An 11400-nucleotide genomic window follows, 5' to 3' on the forward strand; every position below is an offset into this window, starting at 1 on the left:
GTTGTGAGCAATAAAACATGGGGTCCACCCCCATTAGGTCACCTAGGCCAGGAGGTGGACAGTGCGCAGCAAGGGGCCCGTTCCCGTGAAGTTAAGGGCCATGTGCAGTAAGGGGTCCACCTCCATTAGGTCACCGAGGCTTGAAGGTGGGCCGTGCGCAGTGAATAGGGTACAGTGTGCAATACTTCTATCTATGGGCAAACTACTTCTAAGATTTATAGGAGGATGCTTTAAGTCACATAGCAGTGACAGAGCTGTCAAGGTTACTGCCACCTTCTGGCAGCTTCCAATGAGTTCTATGGGAAGATGCTTTTCGAGCAGCATAGCAGCAAGAGCTGATAAAGTTCACAGTCACCAAGGTGGATTGCCGGTCTGAGGGCAGCCCTCCACAAGAACTGGAGCAAGGTCCTACAACTCCTTTATCAGGAGGAGTGGCTCTTGCCCCAAGCCTGCCATACATCGGGTATCTTTACGATACTGAATGCTGCTGCCTGGGCCATGGATTCTTGTCCTGGTGTAACTGTTTTTCCCTTAAATCATGCTCTGCACTGTGTCTGCTCTAGGCACCCCTCCGATTATAAGCTGCTTATTCCTTAATTCATGCTCTGTACTGTGTCCACTCTAGGCATTCCTCCGATTATGAACTAAGATATAATTATATATATATATATATATATGTATGTAGGGAAATATTCTTTAGGCACTCATCACTCATACTATCAACTATTCTATGATTATATATAGAGGATTATATAAAGGGATTCTTCAAGCCCTAATTCTATAAACTAATATATAATTGTATAAAGGATTATATAAAAGGAAATAGCTGAGTAGTAACACTATAAAGTGAGATATTCCTCAAGCCCTAACTGTGCCAGGGTTCTGCTTAGCTCTCATTCCTCGGTGCCTATATGGGGGGTTACCCACACAATTCAAGGAGAGGTTAGGGTTACAGGGAAGTTGAGGGCAATAGTGAGAAGAATCTAAAAGCTTGGGAGTGGTCATTCCCAAGAACTCTCATCTTGTGGACAAAGGAAGGTTGAAGAAATAGAGCCTTTGATTCTATTTTAAAAGGCTCAGGGAGGCCAGGAGAGGTACCTCATGCCTGTATTCCCATTACTTTGGGAGGCCGAGGTGGGCGGATCTCATGAGGTCAGGAGTTCCAGACCAGCTTGGCCAATATGGTGAAACCCCATCTCTATTAAAATACAAAAATTAGCTGAGTGTGGTGACGCACACCTGTAATCCCAGCTAGCAGGAGGCTGAGGCAGGGGAACTGCTTGAACCTGGGAGGCGGAGGCTACAGTGAGCCAAGATTACGCCACTGCACTCCAGCCTGGTCGACAAAGCCAGACTCAGGCTCAAAAAAAAAAAAAGGCTTAGGGAAAAACAATGAGAGAAACTCAAGGTGCATGAGGAAGTCTTGCCTGTGACCCAGAAGAAGGTCTTATTATGCTGCTCTGCATTGCACAGGCCATGCTGCATTTAAAAAAAAAATAATTTCAACCTTTATATTATTATTATTTTAACTTTTTTTTTTTGAGATGGCATCTTGCTCTGTCACCCAGGCTGGACTGCAGTTGTGCAATCTCAGCTCACTGCAACCTCTACCTCCCAGGTTCAAGGGAGTCTCCTGCCTCAGCCTGAGTAGCTGAGATTACAGGCATCCACCACCATGCCTGGCTAATTTTTGTATTTTTAGTAGAAATGGGGTTTCACCATGTTGGCCAGGCTGGTCTCTGACTCCTGACCTGAAGTGATCTGCCCACCTCGGCCTCCCAAAGTGCTGGGATTACAGGCATGAACCACCCACCATGCCTGGCCATATTATTATTTTTTCAGATGGGGTGTTGCTTTGTTGCCTAGGCTGTAGTGCAGTAGCTCGATCACAGCTCCCTCCAGCCTCAACCTCCCAGGCACAAGAGATCCTCCCACATCAGCCTCCTGAGTAGCTGGAGCTACAGTACGTTCCACCACACCCTGCTAATTTTTTATAAAATTTGCCAAGGCTGGTCTTAAACTCCTGGGCTCAAGTCATCCTCCCACCTTGGCCTCCCAAAAGTGCTGGGATGATAGACCAGCAGTATCTGGTGATAGATGAGCCGCCGTGCCCGGCCTCCCAACTTTTATTTTAGATTCAGGGAGGTGTGTGTGGGTGCGTTACCTGGGTATCGGCATGATGCCGAGGTTTGGGCTATGACTGATCCTGTTACCCAGGTAGTGAGCATAATACCCAAGTTTGTCAACTCTTGCCCTCCACTGTCCCTCTCCACTCTAGGAGGCCCCAGTGTCTATTCTTCCCATCTTTATGTCCATATATTCATACTCAATGTTTTTGTTTTTTGAAATGGAGTCCCGCTCTGTCACCCAGGCTGGAGTGCAATGGTGCGATCCTGGCTCACTTCAACCTTCCCCTCCTGGGTTCAAACGATTCTTCCATCTCAGCCTCCTGAGTAGCTAGGATTACAGGTGCCCACTATCATGCCCAGCTAATTTTTGTATTTTTGTAGAGACAGGGTTTCACCATGTTGGCCAGGCTGGTCTTGAACTCCTGACCTCAGGTGATCTGCCCACCTTGACCTCCCAAAGTGCTAGGATTACAGGCGTGAGCCACCATGACCAGCCATGTGTACCCAATGTTTAGATCTCATTTATAAGTGAGAACGTATAGTCCTTCGTTTTCTGTTCCTGAGTTAATTTGCTTAGGATAATGACCTCCAGCTGCATCCATGTTGGAGCAAGGAACATGATTTCATTTGTGTTTATGGCTGGGCATGCTGTTTTCTTTCACTGCATGCTGAATATCAGCAGGAAAGCATTGCCTTGGGAACAGAACTTGATGGGAGGCCTCCTTGGGACCTCTCACCTCCTCCTCCACCTTCTCCTCACTCTCCTTCTGCTTCTTCTTCCTCTACTTCCTCCTCCTCCATACATTGGACCAAAACATATCCTGTGGGGGCTGGGCACAGTGGCTCACTCCTGTAATCCCAGCACTTTGGGAGGTTGAGGTGGGCGGATCACTTGAGGTCAGGAGTTTGAGACCAGCCTGTGTAACATGGTGAAACCCTGTCTCTACTGAAACCAAAAATTAGCTGGGCACAGTGGCTCACGCCTGTAATCCCAGCTATTCCTGAGGCCGAGGCATGAGAATCGCTTGAACCCTGGGGGTGGAGGTTGCAATGAGCCGAGATCGTGCCACTGCACTCCAGCCTGACTTAAAAAAAAAATGAAGTTGGACCCTCGCCTAACACCATGCACAAAAATTAACTCAAAATACTGGACAGGCACAGTGGCTCATGCCTGTAATCCCAGCACTTTGGGAGGCTGAGGCGGGTGGATCATGAGGCCAGGAGATCAAGACCATCCTGGTTAACATGGTGAAACCCGGTCTCTACTAAAAATACAAAAAATTAGCTGGATGTGGTGGCATGCGCCTGTAGTCCCAGCTACTCGGGAGGCTGAGGCAGGAGAATTGCTTGAACCTGGGAGGTGGAAGTTGCAGTGAGCCAAGAGCAAGACTCTGTCTCAACAACAACAAAAAAATCAAAGACATGGCAGGGCGTGATGGCTCACGCCTGTAATCTCAGCACTTTGGGAGGCCAAGGCGGGTGGATCACCTGAGGTCAGGAGTTGGAGACCAGCCTGACCAACATGGAGGAACCGTATCTCTACTAAAAATGCAAAAATTAGCTGAGCATGGTGGCACACACCTGTAATCCCAGCTCTTCCGGAGGCTGAGCCAGGAGAACTGCTGGAACCCAGGAGGCGGAGGTTGCGGTGAGCTGAGATCACACCATTGCACTCCAGCCTGGGCAACAAGAAGGAAATTCCGACTCAAAAAAACCAAAAAACAAAAAACAAATCAAAGACCTAAACATAAGAGCTAAACCTTTAAAACTCTTAGAGGAAAACATGGGGGGTGGGGGGAAGCCTTGCAATTTTGGATTTGACAATGATTTATACAGTATGACACCAAAGGTATAGGTAACAACAACAAAAATAGACAAATTGGGCCGGGCACGGTGGCTCATGCCTGTAATCTCAGCACCTGGGGAGGCCAAGGTGAGGGGATCACCTGAGGTCAGGAGTTCAAGACCAGCCTGGCCAACATGGTGAAACTCTGTCTCTTTAAAAAATGCAAAAATTAGCTGGGCGTGGTGGTGGGCGCCTGTAGTTCCAGCTACATGAAAGGTTGAGGCAGGAGAATCACTTGAACCCAGGAGGTGGGAGTTGCAGTGAGCTGAGATCATGCCATTGCACTCCAGCCTGGGTGACAGAGGGAGATTCTGTCTCAAGAAAAGAAAAAAAAGACAAATTGGACTTCATTAAAATTAAAAATTTTTTTTTTTTTTTTTTTTTTTTTTTTTTTTTTTTTTGAGACGGAGTTTCGCTCTTGATACCCAGGCTGGAGTGCAATGGCGCGATCTCGGCTCACCGCAACCTCCGCCTCCTAGGTTCAGGCAATTCTCCTGCCTCAGCCTCCTGAGTAGCTGGGATTACAGGCACGCGCCACCGTGCCCAGCTAATTTTTTTTTGTATTAGTAGAGACGGGGTTTCACTATGTTGACCAGGATGGTCTCGATCTCTTGACCTCGTGATCCACCCGCCTCGGCCTCCCAAAGTGCTGGGATTACAGGCTTGAGCCACCGCGCCCGGCCTTAAAATTAAAAATTTTTATGACTCAAAATTCGCTATCAGAAAGACAGTGATGAAGTGGATGTTCAAGGCTGCAGTGAGCTAAGATCGCACCACTGCACTCCATCCTAGGTGACAGAGCAAGACGTTGTCTCGGCTGGGTGTGGTGGCTCACGCCTGTAATCCAAGCACTTTGGAGGCCAAGATGGGCGGATCACCTGAGGTCGGGAGTTCAAGACCAGCGTGACCAACATGGTGAAACCCCGTCTTTATAAAAAAAAAAAAAAAAAAAAAAAAAAAAAAAAAAAAAAAAGACGCTGTCTCAAAAAATTAAAAAAAGACTCGAGTTTCAAAAGAATTACATCAAATAGATTCTGCCAGTACAATCGCTGTTTAGGTGGGGCAGATGGATTACCAATGCTTCCTACACTGTTATATTGCTCCCTTCTCTTTCTATTTTTTAAAGAGCTTGTGAAGGATTCATGTTAATTCTTCTTTAATGTTGGACAGAATTTAGAGTGAAGTCATCTGGTCTGGGCTTTTCTTTGTGGAAGGTTTTTTTGATTATTAATTTAAAGTCTTGGCCAGGCACAGTGACTCATGCCTGTAATCCCAGCAATTTGGGAGGCTGAGGCTAGCTGATCACTTGAGGTCAGGAGTTTGAGACCAGCCTGGCTAATATGGCGAAACCCTGTCTCTACTAAAAATACAAAAATTAGCCGAGCATGGTATTGGGTACCTATAATACCAGGTACTCAGGAGGCTGAGGCAGGAGAATCACTTCAACCAGGGAGGCAGAGGTTGCAGTGAGTTGCAATTGCACCATTGCACCTAGCCTGGCCAACATAGCAAGACTCCTTCTCAAAAAAAAAAAAGTCTATACTTACAATAGATCAATTTGGATTATATATATGTATATGTGTGTGTATATCTATCTATCTATCTATATATATATATATATATATTTTTTTTTTTCTTTTCTTTTTTAGACGAAGTTTCAGTCTTGTTGCCCAGGCTAGAGTGCAATGGCATGACCTCTGCCTCCCAGATTCAAGTGATTCTCCTGCCTCAGTCTCCCGAGTAGCTGGGATTACAGGCATGCGCCACCACGCCCAGCTAATTTTGTATTTTTAGCAGAGACGGGGTTTCTCCATGTTGGTCAGACTGATCTTGAACTCCTGACCTCAGGTGATCCGACCACCTCAGCCTCCCAAAGTACTGGGATCACAGGTGTGAGTCACCATCCCCAGCCTAGATTTTATATTTCTTCCTGTGTTAATTTTGGTGTTTAATTCCCTTAGGAATTTCTTTCTTTTTTTTTTTTTTTTGAGACGGAGTTTCGCTCTTGTTACCCAGGCTGGAGTGCAATGGCGCAATCTCTGCTCACCGCAACCTCCACCTCCTGGGTTCAGGCAATTCTCCTGCCTCAGCCTCCTGAGTAGCTGGGATTACAGGCATGTGCCACCGCCTCCTGGGTTCAGGCAATTCTCCTGCCTCAGCCTCCCAAGTAGCTGGGATTACAGTCATGCACCACCATGCACAGCTAATTTTGCATTTTCAGTAGAGACGGGGTTTCTGCATGTTGGTAAGGCTGGTCTCGAACTCCTGACCTCAGGTGATCCACCTGCCTCAGCCTCCCAAGTGCTGGGATTACAGGCATGAGCCACCATGCCCAGCCTATCCTTTTACTTTCAACCTATATGTGTTATTGGATCTAAAGTGTTTCCTATAAACAGCATATCGTTGGATCATCAAGTTTTTTTTTTTTTTTTTAAAGCTTCACAGATAGGGCAGGCATGGTGGCTCACATTTGTAATACCAGGACTTTGGGAGGCTGAGGCAGGTGGACTGCTTGAGCTCCAGAGTTTGAGACCAGTCTGGGAAACGTGGTGAAACCCCCATCTCTACAAAAAATTATAAAAATTAGCTGGATATTGGCTGAGCACGGTGACTCACATCTGTAAACCCAGCACTTGGGAGGCTGAGATGGGTGGATCATTGAAGGTCAGGAGCTCAAGACCAGTCTGGCCAACATGGTGAAACCCAGTCTCTACCAAAAATAACAAAAATTAGCCGGTCATGGTGGCACATGCCGGTACAGGAGGCTGAGGCAGAAAAATCACTTGAACCTGGGAGGCAGAGGTTGCAGTGAGCCGAGATCATTCCACTGTACTACATACAGCCTGTAGGACAAAGCGAGATTCCATCTCAAAAAAAAAAAAAAAAAATTAGCTGGGCACGGTGGTGTGTGCCTATAGTCCCAGCTACTCGGGAGGCTGAGGTGGGAGGATCGCTTGAGTCCAGGAGTTCTGGGCTGTAGTGCACTATGCTGAGGGTGTCCACACTAAGTTTGGCATCAATATGGTGACCTCCCGGGAGCGGGGGACCACCAGGTTGCCTAAGGAGGGGTGAACCGGCCCAGATCAGAAATAGCACAGGTCAAAATTCCCATGCTGATCAGTAGTGGGATTGCACCTGTGAATAGCCACTGCACTCAAGCCTGGGCAACACAGCGAGACCCTGTCTCTAAAAAAAAAAAATTAGCTGGACATGGTGGCATATACCTGTGGTTCCAGCCACTTGGGGGACTGATGCAGGAGGCTTGCTTGAGCCCGGGAAGTCAGGGCTGCTATAAGTCATGTTTACGCCACTGGACTGCGCTGCAGCCTGGGCAACAAAGTGAGAACCTCTCTCAAAATAAAAATAAGTAAATAAAGCTTCCCAGGGGATTCTGTTTCCATAGAGTGTGGAGACACCCAGAATTCAAGACTGCATACGGACTGTGAAGGCTGAGGAGGGCTGTGAGGGTATTTAAAGGAGCAGAGGCGACCAGGCACGGTGGCTCACGCCTGTAATCCCAGCATTTTGGGAGGCTGAGACGGGTGGATCACAAGGTCAGGAGTTCGAGAACAGCCTGGCCAGTATGGTGAAACCCCATCTCTACTAAAAATACAAAAATTAACCGGGCTGGTGGCACTTGCCTGTAGTCCCTGCTACCCAGGAGGCTGAGGCAGGAGAACTGCTTGAACTCAGGAGGGAGGTTGCAGTGAGCCAAGATGGTGCCACTGCACTCCAGCCTGGATGACAGAGCAAGACTGTGGGAAAAAAGGAGCAGAGGTGACTGTTTCGCTCTTTGGCTCTTCTATAGGAAAAGAGGAAAGAGTGAGCCTTGTGCTGTGTTTGTGAGGGAAGAGCGCCCTTCCTTTGTGGGGAAGCAAATTGTTGCCCTGGAAGATGAAGACAGACAAGTCAAAGTTGTCAGAGTATCAGAGGGACCACAAAAGGAAGGCAAAACATGCCCTTCTACACTCAAACTTGAAGGCATTGGGGCCTGATGGCTGGATCTGAGGCCATGCTGGGTCCTGTAGTGAGGACCAAAGTCTGGCTTTGTGACAACTGTCTAGACTGTCCTAGCAATTCCATTCTCATCTTCTCTTTAACATGTTTTTTTTGTTTTGACAGAGTGTTGCTCTGTCACCCAGACTACAGTGCAGTGGTGCAATCTTGGTTCACTACAACCTCTGCCATCCGGGTTCAAGTGATTCTCCTGCTTCAGCCTCCCAAGTAGATGGGACTACAGGCACCTGCCACTGCACCTGGCTAATTTTTATATTTTCAGTAGAGATGGGGTTTCACCATCTTGGCCAGCCTGGTCTTGAACTCCTGACCTCATGATCCACCCACCTTGGCCTCCCAAGGTGCTGGGATTATAGGCGTGAACCACTGTGCCCTAATTTTTTTTTTTTTTTTTTGGAGATGGAGTCTTGCTCTGTCACCAGGCTGGAGTGCAGTGGTGAGATCCCGGTTCACTGCAACCTCCCCCCCAGGTTCAAGTGTCCTGCCTCAGCATCATGAGTAGTTGAATTACAGGCACATACCACTACACCCAGCTAATTTTTGTATTTTTAGTAGAGACGGGGTTTCACCGTGTTGGTCAGGCTGGTCTCAAACTGCTGACCTCAGGTGATTGTCCTCCCTCAGCCTCCCAAAGCACTGGGATACAGTCATCAGCCACTGCGCGCAGCCTCCATTCTCATCTTTCCTGAATGCAGACTTCAGTTCTCCAGATCACAGAAGCAGCACTTCCTTCCCCTGGACCCTGGAGAGTAAGGTCATGTTCACATCTGTACATGGGGCTCAGATCAGGGCCTGGTACAGAGAAGGTGCACAATAAATGGGAGTTTATGGCGAGGTAAACTTAGTTTACCTGTGTAAACAACCTCATGTCTGTAATCCTAGCACTTTGGGAGTCCAGTGTGGATCACTTGAGCTGGGAGGCTTCGGTGAGCTGTGATCATGCTACTGCACTCCAGCCTGGGGGACACAGTGAGACCCTGTCTCAAAAAATATAATAAAATAAAAGTCTAAAAAATAAATGGGGGCTGGGCGTGGTGGCTTATGGTGTAATCCCAGCACTCTGGGAAGCCGAGGTGCACAGATCACCTGAGATCAGGAGTTCAAGACCAGCCTGGTCAACATAGTGAAACCCTGTCTCCACTAAAAATACAAAAATTAGCCTGACATGGTGGCAGGTGCCTGTTATCCCAGCTACTTGGGAGGCTGAGGCAGGAGAACTGCTTGAACCCAGGAGGCAGAGGTTGTGGTGAGCCGAGATCGTGCCATTGCACTCCAGCCTGGGTAACAAGAGTGAAACTCTGTCTCGAAAAGAAATAAAGAAAAAATATTCATCCTAAAATTATTTTTCTTTTCTTTTCTTCTGCCCAGGCAGAAGGATCACTTGAGCCGAGAAGTTCAGGATCAACATGGTCAACACAGGGAGACCCAGTATCAATTTAAAAATCAGCTGGGCATGGCACTTTGGGACACCAAGGCAGGTGGATCACCTGAGGTCAGGAGTTCAAGACCAGCTTGGTCAATATGGTGAAACCCCATCTCTGTATTTAAAAAACAAAACAAAACAAAATTTAGCCAGGCCTGGTAACTGGCACCTGTAATCCCATCTAATTGGGAGGCTAAGGCAGGAGAATCATTTGAACCCAGGAAGCAGAGGTTGCAGTGAGCTGAGATCTCCCCAGGGCACTCGAGCCTGGGCAACAAAGTGAGACTCTATCTTAAAAATAAATAAATAAATAAATTAGTTGGGCATGGTGGTGTACGCCTATACCCTCAGCTATCTGGAGGCTGAGGCGGGAGGATCACTTGAGCCTGGGAGTTCGAGGCTGCAGTGAGCTATCATCGTGCCACTGTACTCCAGCCAGGGTGACTGAGCAAGACCCTGTCTCAAAATAAAATAAATAAATACAATGGTTACTTTATTTCACCTCAATAATTTTAAGTAAAATAAAATTAGATAACTGAATAGAAGGCACTAAAGCAATTTAGTTTGCCATCCTTTGGAAACTATCCTCTTCATTAGAAAGATGAGGACCCCAAGGCCATAAAAGGGAAGGGTCAGGTCAGTGGAAGAGACTGAAAGGGAAGGTTGGCTCCCACCCCGGCAGCACCGTCACTGCCTCCTCTCCCCTTAACTTAGGCTGTGAACTCAGGTGTGATACAGACAACGATCCATTCACCAGGGGTTATACCCCACATGTTCTGGCACTTGAACTCTCAGCCTCCAAGTAGCTGGGACAATAGGCCAGCTCTACAAATGCCCTGCTCATTTTTAGTCTTTTTTGGTGAGGTGGGGTCTTGCTATGTTGCCCAGGGTGGTCTCAAATTCTTGATCTCAAGCAACTCTCTCGCCTTGGCCTCCCAAAGTGCTGGCATTACAGGCATGGGCCACTGCACATAGCCTTGATATACTACTTTTTAATTTTAATTAAAACATTTTTATTTTTATTTTTTTAGAGATGAGGTTTCACCATGTTGATCAGGCTGGTCTTGAACTCCTGACCTCGTGATCCACCCGCCTCGGCCTCCCAAAGTGATGGGATTATAGGCGTGAGCCATTGCGCCCGGCCTAAAAAATTTTTTTTATAAAGACCAGCAAGTTGCCTATGCTGGTCTCCTCCCCTCCTCAGCCTCCCAAGTGCTGGGATTACAGGTGTGAGCCATGCCTGGCTTGCTTTTTTTTTTGGAGATGGAGTCTCACACTGTTGCCCAGGCTGTAGCGCAATGGTGTGATCTCGGCTCACTGCAATCTCCACCTCCTGGGTTCAAGCTATTCTCCTGCCTTAGCCTCCTGAGTAGCTGGGACTACAGGCATGCGCCACCATGCCCAGCTAATTTTTTTGTATTTTTAATACAGACAGGGTTTCACCATGTTGGCCAGGATGGTCTCGATCTCCTGAACTCAAAATCCGCCCTGCTCGGCCTCCCAAAGTGCTGGGATTACAGGCATGAGCCACCACACCTGGCCTGCTTTATTTTTTTATTTTATTTATTTATTTAAGACGGAGTTTCGCTCTTGTTACCCAGGCTGGAGTGCAATGGTATGATCTCGGCTCACCGCAACCTCCACCTCTTGGGTTCAGGCAATTCTCCTGCCTCAGCCTCCTGAGTAGTGGGATTACAGGCACGCGCCACCATGCCCAGCTAATTTTTTGTATTTTTAGGTAGAGACGGGGTTTCACCATGTTGACCAGGATGGTCTCGATCTCTTGACCTCGTGACCCACCCGACTCAGCCTTCCAAAGTACTGAGATTACAGGTGTAAGCCACCGCGCCCGGCCCGCTTTTTTTTTTTTTTTTTAGATGGAGTCTCCCTCTGTCGCCCAGGCTGGAGTGCAGTGGCGTGATCTCAGCTCACTGCAACCTTCACCTCTTGAGTTCAAGGGATTCTCTTGGCTTGAACTCAGTTGC

This window comes from Aotus nancymaae, unplaced genomic scaffold (genome assembly GCF_030222135.1).
Source record: "Aotus nancymaae isolate 86718 unplaced genomic scaffold, 86718_ANA_hifiasm-v0.15.2.pri h1tg000049l, whole genome shotgun sequence".
NCBI lineage: Eukaryota > Metazoa > Chordata > Mammalia > Primates > Aotidae > Aotus > Aotus nancymaae.